General features: G+C 40.7%; 1 protein-coding gene across 5 annotated transcripts in view; it reads right to left on the bottom strand.

Moving 5' to 3' along the window:
* wasf1 (WASP family member 1) overlaps positions 1–18,445 on the bottom strand; it is a 95,974-nt gene extending 77,529 nt beyond the window's left edge. For 2 of the 5 annotated variants that reach the window (XM_055015768.1, XM_055015770.1), the window contains exon 1: positions 18,082–18,445. The gene's annotated coding sequence lies outside the window, so the exon portion shown is untranslated. Of the gene's footprint in view, positions 1–15,461; positions 15,558–18,081 lie in introns of all 5 variants that reach the window. The other 3 variants (XM_055015771.1, XM_055015772.1, XM_055015769.1) reach the window with 2 other exon arrangements.
* Positions 18,446–20,048: the final 1,603 nt, after the last annotated feature.

The raw sequence follows: 20,048 nt of genomic DNA, 5'->3' as shown, positions 1-20,048 counted from the left end.
TTGTGCCTAATGATGAGAAAGAGGATGAAGCGGTGTATAGATAATGGATGGATGGATGTGCATCATCATGCGTAACTTATTCTGAACTTCATCACTGAAAAGCAACCAGTTCCACATTCTTTTACTTCCCAACCCTCCACATTTGTACATCCTAAAAGTATCAAACAGAAATCTCGGCATGAGACACGCTGCCAGTACTGCGAAAGCCAACGCCGAAAACCAACACTGGCAGAGGAGTGTCGATTGCACCCCAACAACAGATTAAACAACCCATTCACAAGTATTCTGTGAACTCAGTGGGGCTTGGCAGCGACTGAAGGGGTGGATGTGTGAGGAGGAGGAGGAGGAGGAGAGACAAGAGGGAAAGAAGGCAGAATTTGTGGGATAAATTGCACCGATCACACGGTGGCCAGGGCAGCTGTGCAAACCTCTCAAAGGCCGTCTCTTGAGTTTGTGTGCAACGTCACAGCCTGTATCTGTGCAGGGGAGATGATTCTGGGAATAGAGTGCCTACAGATCAGGAGAGTGATGGTTAGCAAAGGTGCCCTTGCTGTGAGGAAGCCGGAGGCGGTGCCAGTGTGTCCAGAACAGCAGGCCTGACCACTGGAATGACACCAAGTGCTCCAGTCTCAGTTCCACCTCTTCTAATGATACAGGGCAGGCATGAGCCAGCACCTCATGGGCTGTACTCTAACATTACTGCACACCAAACCTGGATTTTTATGCCTATTTTGATTTGGTGGGTAAGGGTTGCTATCAGAGGCACAATTAAAATCAATGATGTCAATGTTTAAATAGAATTTAACTGACTGGCTGAATAAATATATGACAAAGAGACACACCACCAGTCAAAAGTTTGGACTCACCTTCTCATTTAATGGTTTTTCTATATTTTCATGACTATTTATATTGTAGATTCTCATTGAAGGCATCAAAAATATGAATGAACACATATGGAGTTATGTAGTAAAAAAAAGTGTGAAACAAGTCAAAACATGTACTGTATTTTAGATTCTTTGCTTTGATTACTGCTATACACACTCTTGGCGTTCTCAGGATGAGCTTCATGAGGTAGAACCTGAATCGCTTGTGTTGATTGTCTCATTTTTTTCTTGCTTTGTAATTTTTTTTGTCTAATTTTTTGTCTCTTTTGCTTTGTTTCGTCTCATTTTTTCTCATTTTGTTTCTCGCTTTTGCAATTTTGAATCTTGTTTTTGTTACTTTGTGTCTCATTTTTGTAATATTTTGTTTTGCTTTAGCTGTTTGTGTCTTTTTTTGTCTGATTTTTGTCGTTTGTCTCATCGTTTTGTTTCTCATGTTTGTCGTTTTGTTTTTCATTTTTGTCTCGCTTGTGTTGTTTATCCATCTTTTTGCCGCTTTGTAACTTCTTTGTCTAATTTTTTTGTCTCTTGTTTCGTGTCTTTGCCTCATTTTTTGTCATTTTGTTTCTCGCTTTTGATGCTTTGTGTCTCATTTTTGTAATAGTCTGTCTTGTTAGTAAGATGACTTTGACACCCCTGGTCTAACGGATTAAACTGTTATTGATTTAAAGCATAATGCCACAAAAGTACCAGCACTGTGTCAGAAGTAAACAGTCAAACATCTTAAATCTGGAAGCACCTTTAAACTTGCAGCACTGCCAAACTCTGGCTATAACAGTTTGGTGCTAACTTTCCTCACACACAGGCATGACCACACTTTAGCCGACAGCAATAAGCAGAAGTTAGTCACTGTCCTCGGGCCTTTTTCCATCTATAGAAACATCAGAGGGTCAAGAGGTCAGCTACAGGCATTATGTGACCCGTGTCTCATGACATCTAATCACCCCCACACCATCCTCTACCTCATGCACCTGCAAAAAAAAAACATCCCTGCAAGGCAAAATGGTGAGTGAACATTCTCTGCATGCAAACGGAAAGCAACCCGGGGCAGGAGGAAAGGATGAATCTCCACAGAGCAAACAGGGGCTAAAAATGTGCTCTAACAACCTTGTGTTAATGGTACTACAGAAGAAAGAGTCAATTAACCCTCGTGTCGTCCAGTGGGTCAAAACTGACCCGTTTTAAAGTTTGAAAATGTGGAAAAAATATTATTTTCACAGTGAAACTTCTGATGTCCACATTTTCAACATTTTGGGGAAATCTTTGAACATTTTTTGGTGGCAAAAAAAGAAATGTTAAAAATGTTTCTTTAGAGCATTCAAAAAAAAATCTATCAAAATCCAACGAATTTCACTGGATTTTGGTTGATTTTTTTGTGTTCTTAAAGAAAATATTAGAAGTTTTACTGATATGTATGTAATCACTTTAGATATTTTTTGGATTTTTTTGGAAGATTTTTACTCATTTTTTGAAAATATTTACTAGAATTTTCTTGCCAAATTTGGGGGATTTTTGTAAAATAAATCTTTGAAGGGAAACTTTAAGGAATTATTGGAATTGTCTTCCTGAAAGTTTTGCAAATTTTCAGAAATTTGGGGGATTTTTTTTGCTGAATTTTTTTCAGAGAAAGAAACAATATTTTTTGGTGCCCATAAATGAGGACAACAGGCAAGTTAAGGCTTGGGACATTCACCTACTCCGCCGTTATATTGAATAACGATGAAGACACTGATTCGCCGTGTCTGCCAGACAGTTTATCCAAGCAGCAAAAAAAAGAGGAGTTTCAGACAGTGGTAGACTGTTACTCAAGGTGTCTGCATGATTCAATTTGCTATATTTAGATGTCGACTGAGTCCAGAGGATCACAACTGAGACGAGACACAACACACAGTTTCCATCCTCACAGCCGACACACACACATCCCACTGATGTTTCTAGATGTGATCATCAGATCAAACCCAACGCAGCGTCTCGTCTGTAAAGAAGGTAATACAGGTGACAATGGGACAGAGAGGATGGAGACAAAACCCCTTTCAGTCCCTTCTCCCCCTCTTGCTTTTGGCCGTCATCGTGCATTGTGAGGCTCTCTGCTCGTCTCCCATCGACACATCTTGAAAGGGAAGCAAAATCCAATTCTTCCTGCAGGTAGAAAGGCTCTCACTTGTGTATTCTCTCCCCTCGGTCGCCTCTGTTTTTTCCCCCTCTTATCAGTGGGCATATTTCAAGCCCTGAGTCTTCTCTCCAGTATTAAGTGAGGACGGTGATGTGTGTGTGCGCGAGTACAAATGCACAAGTAACGACATAAGAGAGAGACAGAATCCATAGCAGCCGTTATCTCTGCTCCCACACGATTCTTTGTTATCTGCTGCGGTCGGTCAGACTTTGGCTTGTCTGCCGTCTCCCTCATCGCTGCCTCCCCGAGACACTGTGAGGAGATCTGAGTCATCATGCCCCTGTCAATCACAGTCACCACTGCATCGCTCTTACAACCTAAAGCTCTCTCAGTCCTGCTGCAATTAGATAAACACCTACTCGGCTGGCTCATAGTCCACCTCTTCCTATCATCCACACGAGAAGAGCCCTTCACTTCGCAGCTTCAGATCCCCATCCACTTCACAACTCAAACTCTCTTTGCACAAATTCCACAAATTAGACTCATTTTCGACCCCAGACATGGTGTGGAAAAACGTGATCTTTTTTCCATGAAGCACAGGTCATGGATTTGCATGTAATAAGATATCTAAGTTAACACAGCGTTTAAACACTATTTTAACCCTCGTGTCGTCCTGTGGGTCAAACTGACCCGTTTTAAAGTTTGAAAATATGGAAAAATTTAATATTTTCAGAGTGAAACTTCTGATGTCCACGTTGCTAACATTTTTGGGAAATCTTTGAACATTTTTTTGGTGGGAAAAAAAGAAATGTTATAAACATTTCTTAAGAATATTCACAAAAAAATCAACCAAAATCCAGTGAATTTCACTGGATTTTGGTTGATTTTTTTGTGAATGTTCTTAGAGAAAATATAAGTTTTACTGATATATATGGAATCATTTTAGATATTTTTAGGAAGATTTTTGGAAGATTTTTACTTTTTTGAAAATATTACAAGAATTTTCCTGCCAAATTTGGTGAATTTAAAAAAAAATAAATAAATAAATACTTTTAAGGGAAATTTTTAAGGAATTATTGGAATTTTCTTCCTGAAGGTTTTGCAAATTTTCAGAAATTTGGGGAATTTTTTTGCAGATTTTTTGGATTTTTTTCAGACAAGGAAACGATAATTTTTTTGGTGCCCATAAATGAGGACAACAGGAGGATTAATGACAGTAATTCCATGTGTAGGCAGTGTTTCTCTCCTTTTATCGGATATGAAAAGAGAAGAGGGGTGCTATGACATATGACTAAAGCCCCCTGCTGGAGATGAGCTCAGCTACCAGGATGATCTACAGCATTAATTTCACCTGGACATCTGCACAAAACTTGGCTGACATGGCAACTTCATCCATCCATCCATCCATCCATCCATCCATCCATCCATCCATCCATCCATCGCTTTATCCTCCTTAGGGTCACGGGGGGCTGGAGTCTATCCCAGCTAACTTATGCTACGTGTCGACTAGATCAGTTTTTCCTGCATGTAAACACGTTGCATCTGAAAATTGCCCACTTGGTGGGCGGTCACTAGTGGGCCACTAGGTAGTCACATGCAGGTGTGGATCTACTGGGGTGGCATAGGGTGGCAACTGCCACCCCTAGAAGATGCCTTGCCACCCCGGCTGCCACCCCAGTTCTGAACGATCTAATTCAAAAATATGTATATGAAAGGTTGTGGCCGCATAAAGAGCGAAAGTCCAGGAAAGACGAATAACGAGTGAATCTCCGATGTCCGAGTGCTTTTGAATGCACCATGTTGACGTCACGTCCTGTACAGTCTATGCTGCTACAGGTAGGAGGCGACACGACTCACCTGAGGGGGCTGCTCTTAGACCTCACTCATGTGGATGACAGCTGGACTTCGGTGTGGCAGTAAGACACTAGTTAGACTGGGTTAGACTACATGCTAATATAACTGTTCACAATGTGTTAAATGCTAATAGTGTCTAAATTCACTCATGTAGCTAGCTAGTATTCTTCCATCCATTCATCTATTATCAATACATCGTTTAATCTACATTAGGGTTGCTGGAGTCTATCCCAGCTGGCTTAGTGTGAAGGCAGGGTCACAGGTCACCAGTCTATCCCAGGACTACATAAAAAGACAAACAATCACACTCACATTCACACCTACGGACAATTTAGAATCACCAATTAACCTCAGCATGTTTTTGGACTGTAGGAGGAAGCTGGAGAACCTGGAGAAAACCCACACATGCACAGGGAGAACATGGAAACTATGCAGAAAGATCCCTGGAAGGTATTTTTCTTGTGCTGCATTATTTAAATTCTTACTTGAAGTTGTTTGTAACAGCCTGTCTTCCCCTTTACTGTAATGTTAACTTTCCCTGAACTCACTGTAGATTGATGAATTTAAAAAAATCTGCCCAATCCTTCAAACATACCATGGCTGCCGTCCAGCAAAACCAGGAGTCATCAACAGCCTCAGTGAAAGCAGCCAGCAGCACTAAATGTGCAGCTCAGGTTTATGTAAAGTGGAACATACGATGGGGAGGAAAATCATATGTAGTTATGTAAGAAACAGACAGCGGGAGAGAGGAGGGGGTGAGACAGAGCAAAAAAGAAAGAGATAGGAAGAATAAACATGCAGAAAGGCCTGTAAAGAGTAATGTAGAGGGAGACAGATGGGAAAAGAGGCTCTGCAGTGAGGCCAGGCCTGTCTGTCAGCACCTATCTGTCCTCCTGAGGCTTCACTACGCAAACCAGGCTCCTGCCTCCAGTTACCGCTAACATTTATATAACCACACACACACACACACACACAATAGTGAAGTGACTCTTTGACCTTATCCTACACTTCAGGATGGACCCATGTGGGCTGCTGCTTCACTGTTTCGCTGGAGGATGGTTTTCCTCCAGGCAGCTCACGCCAAGCTTGTTTAACACTGCTCTGGCATTTAACCAGCTCAAGGGCTGATGAAGCAAACTCAGACCTTTGCAATATGGAGTTTTGTGGTGCATTTATTTTATATCTTCTAAGCCACGAGTGTCAAAATCTTCTTAGTTCAGGGCCAATAAGATCTCCAGTGGGTCGGACCAGTAAAATCACAGCATAAAAAGCGATAAACAACAACAACTCCAAATTTTTCCTTTGTTTTAGTGCAAAATATTCACATTTAAGGAACTGTCGTTTCACAAAACATTATGAAAAACATGAAATTTCTGAAGAAAAACAAATTCAATTTTGACAGCATTATGCCTCAGTTTATCATTTACACATTACAACTTCCAGGTCAGAGTGTCTACAAAGACACAAAACATTTAGTCTCAGCTATCTGGAACTGAATGATATAGTATTTTACTTTATGATCAAAACGACAAAAGTCAGACAAAGAATGACAAAAAAAACAACAAAAACAAGGCAAAATATTACAAGAATGGCACACAAAATGACAAAGGAGACACAAAACGACAAGAAAATGAGACAAACAACATGAAACAAAACATAAAAGAGATAAAAAATTAGACAAGAGTTACAAAGTGACAAAAAATTGACAAATGAGAAAAATTACACAAATGACACAAATGAAGCAAAAAATGACAAAAGTGAGAAACACAATGACAAAAATGAGAAACAAAACAACAAAAACATGAGACAAATGACAAGTCAGACAAAAAAGACAAAAAAACTACAAAAACAAGACAAAATATTACAAAAATGAGACACAAAATGCCAAAAAATGAGACAAACGGCACAAAATAAAACAAGAAAGAGCCCAGAAAATTTGACAAAAAAAGTTACAAAGCAACAAAAAATGGACAAACGACACAAACGAGACAAAAAATAACAAAAGCGAGAAACAAAATGCCAAAAAAAGACCACAAGCGAGACAAAAAAACCCCACAAAACGGCATAAATGATACACAAAACAATGAATAAAGCCAAACACAAAGTGACAAAAATAAGACAAAAAGCACAAGCAGGACCAAAAGTTAACACAAAACAACACAAAAGAGAAACAAAACAACAAAAACATGAGACAAACGTCAAGTCAGTCAAAAGGAAAGACAAAAGAAAACAAAAACAAGACAAAATATTACAAAAACCAGACACAAAATGACCAAAGAACAATCTAGTATTTTACTTTATGATCCAAACAACTTGTCATGGTCTAGAAATTACTTTAAATTTATAGTTGTATAGATTTACAATTTGCAGTGAATATCTTCTCTGTCATTTTTACACTTTACAAAGTCGTCTCACGGGCCGGACTGGACCCTCTGGAGGGCCGGTTTTGGCCCGCGGGCCGCATGTTGGACACCCCTGCTCTAAGCCACAGCCTGCTCCTCACAGAGGGAACATCAGGACTGATTAAAATGCCATCATCCAGCCTCCCTGCACCGCTTGGCTGCAGTAAGGTCAGTTCACCTTTATTTATACAGCTGACGCAAAGTGCTATTTATTCAAGCAAAACATTAACAATGCAAAAATAAACACACAATGACACGAACACATGAACTGGTTCACAGCAGGATGTAAACAAGCTCTGAATAACCTTAGCTGCCAAGCAACAGCCTCACTATTACTGCTGTTTCCAGGATTTATGCAGCACCGCTCTGTGTGCACACCTCTGTGATTGCCTGACCACCACACTATTGAATTTAACTTTACACCTCCTATTAAAAAGGGTCGATAAGAAGGCTGGAAAACTTCCAAAACGTGGGGTATAAATTCTGGTGGCAACAAAAACAATATCATAAAGTGTCCTTCCCGTCTCCACACTTCAGGGTTGAGAAAGCACATCTGCAGCAGGGCCGGATTTACAAAGTCTTTTTCTCTTTGCTTCAGATTCTATTTCAGATTCAGCCTCTGGAGATGTCCATGTTATTTATCAAACCGGTGCACCAGCCAAAACACCTGTCATCTGGGGGTGTACTTTGAATGCAGCCAGTGAAGTGAACCTTTCTCCTAATGCACTGAGGGTCGGAAAATAAGTAAAATGAAATACACAAAGCAACAACCAATCACAGCAGTTAAGGTTTTTGAGTGTATAGTCATAGGAGGAGGTGTGTGTCAGCTGTGGGTACGACGATACATTTGGACAAGATTCAGCCTTAAATCGCACATTTATCCGTATTTAAACTGCAGAAAATATGACAGATCTTTGAGTGTGACATCTGTTGCATTCCATCGCTGCTGGTATGCAATAAACGCGTCCTAATAAATGTGAATGCAGATGGAACTGCTAACCAGCGCTGTGCAACTACATAAACACCATTAATATTTCTCTCTGCTACAGGGGTGTCAGACTCATCTTAGTTCAGGTTCCACATTCAGCCCAGTATGATCTCAAGTGACCAGTAAAACCACAGCATAATAACCTAGAAATAACCACAACTCCAAACGTTTCCTTTGTTTTAGTGCAAAAAAGTACTTTCTGAAAATGTTCACATTTAAGGAATTATCTTTGTACAAAACATTATGAACAACCTGAAATTTCTGAAGAAAAATAAGTTCAATTTCAGCAACATTATGCGTCAGTTTATCATTTACTCATTAGGACACAAAACATTTAGTCACAGGTAGCTGGAACTGATAATATAGTATTTTACTTCATGATCAAAATGACAAAAGTCAGACAAAAAATAGACAAAAAACAACAAAAACAGGACAAAATACTACAAAAATGAGACACAAATGACAAAAACTAGACAAGCGACACAAAACAAAACAAAAAAGACAAAAAATTCGACAAAAAAGCTACAAAGCAACAAAAATGAGACAAAAAAACGAAACAAAACAAAAAAGAACAAAAAATTAGACAAAAAAAGCTACAAAGCAACAAAAATGAGACAAAAAAATGACCAAAAAAAAAGAAAATTTTAGAAAAATGAGACACAAAAGAACAATGAACAATCTAGTATTTTACTTTATGATCAAAACAACTTGTCATGGTCTAGAAATTATTTTAAATTTAGAGTTTTATAGCTTCCTTTACAAAGTCGTCCAACGGGCCAGATTGGATCCTCTGGAGGGCCGGTTTTGGCCCACGGGCTGCATGTTTGACACCCCTTCTCTAGCAGAACAAGGAAAGCATCTCTAACCGTGGTAAGTGTTGGATCTACTACACTCTACCATTCAAATCCACATAATAATGACAATAAAAAGCAGAAGAGATTCCAGCTGAAGTAAAGTCAGTTTCAGCAGCACATGCTTTCTGCCACAGTCCCATTAGAATGCAGTGTTCTGGGTTTATTCAGCGTTGGGCTGGTCCCACAGCCAGCAGTGCATCGGCGTGTCAAGAAGATGACGGTTCGCAGTTACAGCTCGCTGGCTACACTCTGACCTCCGAGGCAGTGAATCGCATTAACACATCCGCCATCTTGCGGTCCAGTCAACACGAGGAAAAAATAAAAAAGACGCAGCGTGATCTCGTGCATGATACACGAGCATTCACCCACGAGCACCAACACACACTCATCACCACGGCTCCAGATCAAGGACAAAGAAGCAGCGCCTATGGACACTGTCAGGACGCATGAGTGTCACCTCCATGTCTTTACCATTGCTGATGTATATGAGTGCTAATGTTTTACCTCTCTTATATAATAGTGTCCCACATAAATGACAGTTATGTAAGGGACCTCTGCGTATTTCCCACAACTGGAATGGGATGATTTGCTTTGATTTCAACATCAGAAATACATCCATCCATTATTGATACACCACTTAATCCTCATTAGGGTCGCTGGAGTCTATCCCAGCTGACTTAAAGTGAAGGTAGGGGACACCTGGACAGGTAACAGTCTATCACAGGACTACAAATCCAGACAGTCACACTCACATTCACAATTTAGAATCACCAGTTAACCTCAGCATGTTTTTGACCTGTGAGAGAAAGCCGGAGAACATGGAGAAAACCCATGGGTAGAACATACAAACTCCATGCAGAGAGATCCCAGGAAGGCCGGGACGCGAACCGGGGATCTTCTGCGCGGCGACAGTGCTAACCACCAAGCCACTGTGCAGCACATTTCAACATCACATCATTGACATTTTAACATGCTGTAGATTCAAGATTCAAGACCTTTGTGTGTGACAAACGCAATTATACACAGTATAGCATAAAGTGAAGTGTATTGAGCTCCTGTTCCAGACCGAAAGTAGAAATGGTAGAAGTAGAAGAAGAAGTAGAAGAAGTAGAAGTAGCTAGATAGATAGCTAGATAGACAGATAGATAGAAAAGTGTCAAATACTGCAAAAATAAAAAGTTTATTTACATTGTTAATGTGCTAAATGACTATTGTAGCTGGAAACAGCTGATTTTTAATGGAATATCTCCATAGAGGTACAGAGGAACATTTCCAGCAACCATCACTCCTGTGTTCTAATGCTACATTGTGTTAGCTAATGGTGTTGAAAGGCTCATTGATGATTAGAAAACCCTTGTGCAGTTATGTTAGCACATGAATAAAAGTGTTCATGGAAAGCATGAAATTGTCTGGGTGACCCCAAACTTTTGAACGGTAGTGTATATACAAGGAAAAAGTGAACAGGATATTGAACAGAATTTGCAGGTTTGATTGTCTATTGAGTCAACTGTTTGAGGTTCAGCAGGCGGACAGCCTTTGGGAAGAAGCTCCTCCTCATCCTCATCCTCTCTCCATTTGCCTTCAGGCAGTGATAATACTTAGCGATAATGTAGACAGACCTAACAGTTGATAACTGCAAACAACCACCACCTCTGTGTCTTCACATTTCCATTTACTGTCTTAGAAAATGTGTCTTTCACAGTGAGGAATTCCTAACCTCCACCTGACCCCTGCTCTGGAGCGATCTGATTTGTCCCCTACAGACTGACAGAATATCTGTATGATAAGCACTGATAACACAGATCAAGTAGTTGCTGTATAAGACAGTCTTGTAGGAGGTTTTCTTGCTGGGGATTTAAGTGAATTTGGCATTTCCTGCTTGCCATCAAACACAAAGGAAAGGCGAGCTTGCCTCCACTTCCGTGAGTAAATTTCACAGCCTCTGCTGGGCTCCCATCCAGCATAAATCAGACGAGCCTTGTGCTTGGGCCTCATGCAAATCCAAAGCAGAGCTGGATCCTTGCTGTGAGCTGTAAATGAACAGCCAAATATTGGCTCCTAATTTAAGGCTGCAGTTGACGGCGTGCACTGGCAGTCCTGCTGAGAAACCGTGGACAAACACACCGGGACACCAAAATGTTGCTTCCCCTGTTGCTCTCCTTCTCTTTTCTCATCCCATTCTTCTGATCCCTTTAGCATCTTTTAACAAGCTGTAGTGGTGCTCCCGTCCTCTTTCTCTGATATCACATTTGTGGTTTGCAGACAGTTTATTCTCGGCAGGCATGACAAAGAAGATAAGAGCGAGGGTATAAACTAAAGAAATGATGCAGTACATAATGTACCTGCGACAAACAGCGCACTGCATCCTTTATTTTCTAATGCATTCCTGTCTCTATTCCTTCAGTGTCTCTCCCTCTCTACCTCCTTCCCTTGCTACTCCTTGTTCTCTCACCCAGCACCAGGCGAACAACAGAGAAGGAAAATGAGTGCTTATGAAAACCCTGATGGAAATTCAGCGTGTCGGTAATTGAATACAGACATCCGAGTCCTGACAAGAGGGATTCACGCTGCGGATGTGATAAACGTGCCTCGCCTCCCATTTTTCCAGCCTCCATCAATCATTACACATGACTACAATGACCTGGGCATCCATCGGTCGTTCCGGCTTAATGAGAACCAATCGGTGAAAGAGTGGAAATAAGGGAGTGAAGACAGGAAGACAGAAATCAAGCGAACGGAGGGGAACACACTGAGAACGACGATACACTGTTCTGCTGTGCTGCCATCGTGGTGGAGTTTGCTCAACTTTGAATATTCAGATGTATTCAAATGCTCCAAGTGCAGCTGCAAAGATCATTTTGAAGTCAGCAGGCAGCATTTTACTGCTAATGATAAACAAGGCAGAAAACACACCATGGCCTGAAAGGGCAAGCACATTACAGTAAAACTAATTTGCTCATTAAAAACACTGAGAATACCCCAACCATGGACATACAGTACAAATGAATACAGGGGGTCCTTGGTTTACAACGTCCTCGACTTATGGCGTTTCGTCGTTACATGGAACCAGTTGGTGAGCGGAGCGGATGAATACGTCGTCACACAGCGCTTTAAGACAGCTTTGCTTGCATTCATCGGTTGTACGCCACCTTGGATTGTGCTACATTTGCTAACTTTTTGCCCTTCATTATGACTCCCAAGCCTAAGTCAGACGGCAGTGCTTTGAAGAAAAGGAAAGCCATCTCCATGGAAGTGAAATTATCTTTGGGTAAAATGACTCATACATGCATGAAAGTCATTGGTATTCATGACTTTTCTGAAAAACTGATCGATATTGTGATGCATGTAATGGCTTTGTTTACATTTTCGCCGGAGTTCCGACTTATTTCAGGCCATAGGAACGGAACCCCGCTGTAAGTGGAGGACCCCCTGTACACAATGCTGTTCACACCCACTGTCAGTGCATCCACTGCACTGAGAAAAGGTATCAGGCTACGTTTACCATTCAAACGTACACATGAAACCCGGGGAGTGGCATCAACAGTCCATAGTTTAGTCCATTGTGTAGCTCATTTTGGCTTTCAGCTGGCAGCATGAGTCAGGTCAGTCACAGGACATCATGACGCTCCATTTCACAAATACCCAACTATCACCACACGACGATTCATAAGGGATTCTTTATGCAGTTTGCAGGATACAGTCTGGAGCCCTTTAAGGCAGAGCAGGAGGTTAACAATACATTTTAAGTCAAATAGCGCAGGCCTTCAACCTTTTTCTATTTGTTCTGGTACTCAGGTTGTGTTATCAGCTCTGCACCACAGACCATTCAGACACTAAAGTTCTTTACTTAAACAAATAAACGTATTATTCTGCTGGAGAGTGTGAGCGTACCCTTCTATTCCCCAAGCTGCAGCTGACAGATATGAAATACAGCTTGACTAAACTGTACAAAAGCAAGCCAAATCCTTTCTAAAAGTCATCAGAGCCTTCAGCGATGTGCTGAGTGACAGAACTCCTGTATTTAAACACTGCAGCTGTGGTCAAACTCAGACCTGCTGTATACATCTACGAAGGCGAAGAGACTGAAGAGATGCAAAACAAGTGACTGAAAAGAGACGGAAAATAACTTCTCATGTTTGCTTTCCACTTGAGACGGAGAGAGGGAGGACAGAAATGATAGTGGAAAAAAAGATGTTGAGATGAGGGAAAAGATAAGGTGAAATAAAGGTGATGGAAAACAGTGAGAACAAGTCTTTTCTGGATGATATTGTACAGCTGCTTAAGTGGTAAATATTGATTTGCTGGCAAAAGATCAAGTTATGGAGCACTGTGATGAAAAATATATGCTTCTCATAAAGTTTTTCAGGCTCCTCATTTTCCTCCTCATTATGAAAAGCTCTAATATACTATTCATTCAAAATATATTCTCCTGCCTTTGCTCCAGAGTAAGATTTGTTTTAAAAGTCTCAGCTACAGTAAAGCAAAACGTTAAGGCAGACTGTGACTATTCCTGGAGATGTAGAGAGGATTGAGAAAAAACAAACAAGAGAATGAGGCCAGTGTCTCGTATTAAAAAAGGAGGTTCATAAAGAAAAAGGGGAAAGAAATACAGAGGAACAGTCGCTGCAAACTGCTGGGAAGTGGTGGAGGCAGTGGTAGTAAGACACAAGGAGCACCAGTCAGACGGGCTGAACTGGTGTCTCTCTGTCAGCCAGTGGAGACGCTGGACAGAAGCAGCATTATGGAGCTGTGGGCCTGGCCAAGAGGACCAACAATAGCTCCTGTGTGCCGGACCCTGTGGAGCATCCTAACAGCTGGGAGATAGGAGGTCCGTCTGTGGCTCCACTAAATGGCCACTGCACATTCATTTTTGCTCTCTCTGCTTTTCCCAGAATCCCTGGCCCTACTTCCTCCCACCTCCTCATGCCAGGCAGACATCATTCATTTCACCCTCATCTTTTTTATCCTCCTCTCACTCTGCACGCTCTTTCATTATGCCCCGTGTTATTCTGTGTCCTCCTATCACCCCTCTCCAACTCTGAGAAAGACAAAGGCGAAAAAAAGAGAGATATTCTCCTCGCGAGCATGAGAAAGCCAGAGACTGGCAGAGGATCAGAGTAACGTCAACAAATAAGAGAGGTCCAAAAGCCTCCACAGGAGGCATGCCAAAGCTGTTCCATCACGAGGGCCTTTGAAACGCACAAAACAACATGAGAAGAGCAAACTGTGCAGGAATGTCATCCCTCACAGCGAAAAAGTTCACAAACAGCCTCAGATAAAATGACAATATGATCTGTTTTAATCCTGGAATACACCTGTAGCTAAGATCGCTAAATGGATAAAACCTATGAGCACCAATTATATAGATTTACACGACCGTTCAAAAGGTTGGGGTCACCCAGACAATTCATATTTTCCATGAAAACTCACACTTTTATCCATGTGCTAACATACTTACACAATAGTTTCCTAGCTAAACAGCTGAGCCATTCCTCCACACCTGTGCAATATACAATATACCAATGCATATGTACATTACTTTTTGCATTAAGAACAGCATTCTCTGCTTTTTGCACTGTATCATTATCTAGCAATTATCATTTTGCACTGTGTTTATATATTCCTTTCTAACTTGCAAATATCTGCATATATTATGCTATATTTATTTTTATTACTACTATTTTTTTCCCCTTTTCTCATTTCTATAGTTTTTTTTTTTTTTGTTTGTTTTTTTGAAATTCTCTTTCCTTATTCCTAGGGTGACACCAAGTTCCTTGTTTGTCTTGTAGGTACTTGGCCAGTAAAGCTGATTCTGATTCCTGGAATATGCCTGTAGCTAAGACCATTAAATGTTTTAAAACCTATTAGCTCCTATTATATAGATTTACACTACTGTTCAAAAGTTTGGGGTCATCCAGACAATTTCATGTTTTCCATGAAAATTCCCACTTTTATTCATGTGCTAACATAACTGCACAAAGGTTTTCTAATCATCAATGAGTCTTTCAACACCATTAGCTAACACAATGTAGCATTAGAACACAGGAATGATGGTTGCTGGAAATGTTCCTCTGTACCCCTATGGAGATATTCCATTAAAAATCAGCTGTTTCCAGCTACAATAGTCATTTACCACGTTAATAATGTCTACACTGGATTTCTGACTCATTTAATGTTGTTTTCATTGAAAAAAATGCTTTTCTTTCAAAAATAAGGACATTTCTATATGACCCCAAACCTTTGAACGGTAGTGTACGTATCAAACAGCAGGATATTTTGTAGGATCCTCCAGCTTTCCTCAGAATTTTCACCTGTGTTCAGTGCAGACAATGAACAGTAATGTGAAGCAAGCAGCTGAACAGAACTAACCTCAAACAGAACAACAACAGCGATCCTGGACCACAGCAGTCATCCTTCAGCACACATCCACTTAGAGGAGAGCGTGGGTGAATTTGATCACCGGTTCTGTAAATGTCATTTTAGGGAGAGGCAGTGGATTATGTCTAGAAACCAACTTCAAATCCAGCCAATACGGCAAACATCCTCTGCACATATACAGTCCCCCCCTGAGCGGTTGTGAAACCTTGCCTATAGCTCCTGCTCAGTCATGTGATAGCTTGGACTCCACTGTTGCAGGCTGATAAATCTAACAGCTGCAAAAAGGCCCTCAGACTACTTTGTCAAAGGAGTCAAGGGTGCTTTCACACACAGTCACATACACATTTTTCACGGCAATGATTTCTTTAAGTGACATGCACTACTGTTCACAAGTTTGGGGTCACTTAGAAATGTCCTTATCTTTGAAAGAAAAGCAGGGTTTTTTCAATGTAGATAACATTAAATGAATGATAAATCCAGTCTAGACATAGTTAATGTGGTAAATGACTATTGTAGCTGGAAACAGCTGATTTTTAATGGAATATCTCCATAGGGGTACAGAGGAACATTTCCAGCAACCATCACTCCTGTGTTCTAATGCTACATTGTGTTAGCTAATGGTGTTGAAAGGCTCATTGATGATTAGAAAACCCTTGTGCAGTTATGTTAGCACATGGATAAAAGTGGGAGTTTTCATGGAAAACATGCAATGACCCCAAACTGTTGAATGGTAGTGTACGTTCTTCTGGGCTCACCTGCAAAGCATTGAAAGCAGAATCTGTGTGTTAACATATTCTTGATTTAAATTAAGAATCTTATGTAACTTCGGATCAAATCAATGATGGATTTCATTCTACAACGTTCCAGACAATGTAGGTGTAAAAAAAAAAAAAAAGGCGAGCGGACAATTTTAGCTTCAACTGTTTCTGTTCAGACTTGTGACCTGAACTGACTGAGGCTAATTCTTTAACCTCATTAGGCGACTAAAAAAGCAAAATCCTTGAGCTCATCACATGCAGCCACTGCTACGTCTGTTTGCATCTCCTGTGTGTTATCATTACATCTGAACACAATTTTAACCCTCCTGTTGTCTTCATTTGTGGGCAACAAAAAATACTGTTTCATTGTCTGAAAAAAATCCAAAAATTCAGCAAATTTCTGAAAATTTGCAAAACCTTCATGATGAAAATTTCAATAATTCCTTAAAAGTTTCCCTTCAAAGTTTGATTTATAAAAAAAATCCCAAAATTTGGCAAGAAAATTCTTGTAAATATTTTCAAAAATGAGTAAAAATCTTCCAAAAAAAATCCTAAAAATATCTAAAGTGATTCCATATATATCAGTAAAACTTCTAATATTTTCTTTAAGAACAACCAAAATCCAGCAAAATTCACTGGATTTTGGTAGATTTTTTTGTGAATGTTCTTAAGAAACATTTTTAAAATTTCTTTTTTCCACCAAATTTCCCAAAAATGTTGAAAATGTGGACATCAGAAGTTTCACTGTGAAAACATATTTTTTCCCCACATTTTCAAACTTTAAAACGGGTCAATTTTGACCCACAGGACGACAGGAGGGTTAATACATCAGAGGCACAAATTGGTTCCACCAGCAGCAGGCACAGCAGCTTCCATAGGCTAGTTTTTGTTTTTTTTTAAATCAATGACTCTGCAAACCAAGGTAATTCATTCATCAGCAACCCAAGACCTGAACAGAAACACTGCTCTCGCTTTACTACTGCATTTAAAGGGCCAAGTCGTGAAACATTGCAAAGAGTTACCTGCAGCATCCCAAGTGCACTGCAGAAAGCCTGCTCCACACACACTTCCATCATGCATCATGCACTGCAAATAATACCATCAAGTGGTCTGCACACTACTGCACAACACCACTGCTCCTCATGCACACTTTTCTTCTTCTTCTTCTTGCACTTGAAGTAGTACAAAGAAGGTTTCGGATTTCACAAAGCATGATTTTCACTGGAGGCTGAAGGCTACCATCCCCCCATGACTGCAAAAAAACCCCAAGCTGGCTGGAATAGACCCCAGCCCCTGATCCACGCACAGGCAAGTCAGTGGAAGTGGGAACAATTAATTCATCATCATCTTTATAACACTGTAGCACACTGACAACAAGCCACGGACGAATAAAGTACATGCAGCATGAAAAGGTGTGCGTTTTTTCGTTATAAATCAGGTTATATATAAATAGCAGGGCATTGTAAACACTCGCAGCGTGATAATCTTCACATGTCAAGACGCTGCAGCGGCAGGCTCATGCAGATGTGGAGCTGCAGTTCAGTCTTCATACAAATTGGTCATTTATTCAGCTGTAAACACACATATTCGTGGTACTTTTAATGATTTTTTTAATTATTATTTTAACCCCCTACACTTCGGAGTCTCTGCGTTTAAAAACACACCGCATTAGTCACCTGTGCGCCGGGTTAATGTGGGAGTCAGTGATGGCTGAGCAGGGTTGGATTACCAAAAGCAAGCAGCAGCTAACGTTACAACATGGTGACCGGGTTGTTGCACTAAAAGTCAAGTTAAATACACTGTTGTCATTTTTATTTATTCATTCATTTGTGTTATTATTATTATTTTTTTACCTGATACGTTTTGTTAAAATCCCTCTTATTTCCTTCCCATCCTCAGTGAGCAGCAGAGCGTGCCACCGTGTCCAAGCTGAATTTAAATCCCCGGCTCGGCTCCATGTCGCTGCGCTGCTCCGGTATTAAAATGTTCTCCTGCTGGAAGAGGCGGCGACGCAGGAGGATCCAGGAGCGTCTTTATCCGAACGGGGTGGGGGGGATCCTCCGTGAAGCTGTCCCTCAGATTTCTGCTTAAATCCGCTCCGGTTCGGCCGACAACAAGTCTTGTCAGTTCCACGCACGGACGACGTGAGTTTTTATTCCCTCCTCTCACGGTAACGGCAGTGACAAGACGTGGATTCGTGGTGAAACGTCCCCGCCGCCCCCCCCCCCACCGCCGCTCGTAATGGTACACGCCACTCTATTGTTGGGGCGCCAGAGAGCGTCCCATGCTGATGTGTACCGCTCGTGGAAGCGTGCGCGCTCACCGTATTGGCCGCTTATCGGGATCCGTCACATCGTGCCGACCAATAGATTACAGCAGGGGTGCCAAGCGTGCGGTCCGCGGCCCAAAACCGGCCCACCAGAGGGTCCAATCCGGTCCACTGGATGACTTTGCAAAGTGTAAACAAGAGAGCCAGTATTACATTACTGCAATAGTGGTAGTAGATTGAATTTTCCCGGGGATTAATAAAGTATCTATCTATCTATCTATCTATCTATCTATCTATCTATCTATCTATCTATCTATCTATCTATCTATCTATCTATCTATCTATCTATCTATCTGTCTGTACTCTGCCAACGCTGCTCAACCATTGTATAACAGACAAACAAACGATCATCATATAACTCCGCAGTATTTCTTAGTGGAGTAAAAATTACAGAGAAGACATTAACTGCAAATTTTAAATAAATTCTAGACCTTTTTTTCTACATTTTTTTGTAAATATTTCTATTTACATCATTTACACCACTATTTAGTTGTTTTTACTCTGCCAAGGAGTAAGTTTGTCCTCTTGGTCAGCAGTAACAGCAGCTAAATATCTAGCTTCTACTGCTGAGAAAAAGATCACATTAGCATGGATTAGCAACCCTGTTACTGTGATTAGCACGGTGGCCGAGAGGTGCAAACCAAATTTACATAATGCAAAACACTTTTACAACCTCCAAGACAAATTTACAAGCGACAAAACACTTTTACAAGTCCGAAAACACTTTTACAAATCCAAATGTAACCGGAAAGGGAATGTCCCAACTCCGGGATTGAACCGGAAGTGACGACAAGGAGCGGCTAATGCACTCTGTCGGTCTGATCTGCGTCATTTAAACACTCTAAAGACCGACCACCTGAAAAACAAAACCGCGTCAATCAGTTCATATGTTCCTCACAAAGCAGGCAAAACATCACCCGCTCGCTTGGTTCACCATCAACAACAACCAAAAGTTGCATTAGCCGCTCCTCGTTGTCACTTCCGGTTCAACCCCGGAGTTGGAACATTCCCTTTCCGGTTACATTTGGATTTGTAAAAGTGTTTTCGGACTTGTAAAAGTGTTTTCGGACTTGTAAAAGTGTTTTTGGACTTGTAAAAGTGTTTTGTCGCTTTTAAATTTGTCTTGGAGGTTGTAAAAGTGTTTTGCATTATGTAAATTTGGTTTGCACCCCTCGGCCACCATAGATCAGAGTAGGGTTAGCAAACAACAAATAAAACATGGAATAAAAATGCTACCAATGATGTGTAAGCTGAACCAATCAAGCCTTTGATAGTTTATTACCTATTATTGATGAATGTGGAGAAGAAAACTATAAAAGAGAAGGTTTATTTTTCAAACATTTTGAAGCCTGAATGTCCTAAATATAGTCATTTTATATGTCATGTCTTTGTTTGGATGGTAGCTATCCTACCAATAGTTAAATAAAATTCAAAATGTTCTGCTTGAAGAAACCAATAAAATTTTTTTAAAAAGAATGGTGAGGTTAATGT

Source organism: Amphiprion ocellaris, chromosome 12, assembly GCF_022539595.1.
Source record: "Amphiprion ocellaris isolate individual 3 ecotype Okinawa chromosome 12, ASM2253959v1, whole genome shotgun sequence".
NCBI classification, from domain to species: domain Eukaryota; kingdom Metazoa; phylum Chordata; class Actinopteri; family Pomacentridae; genus Amphiprion; species Amphiprion ocellaris.
Note: the sequence above shows the minus strand (reverse complement) of the source record. Positions and strands in the feature narration are given on the sequence as shown.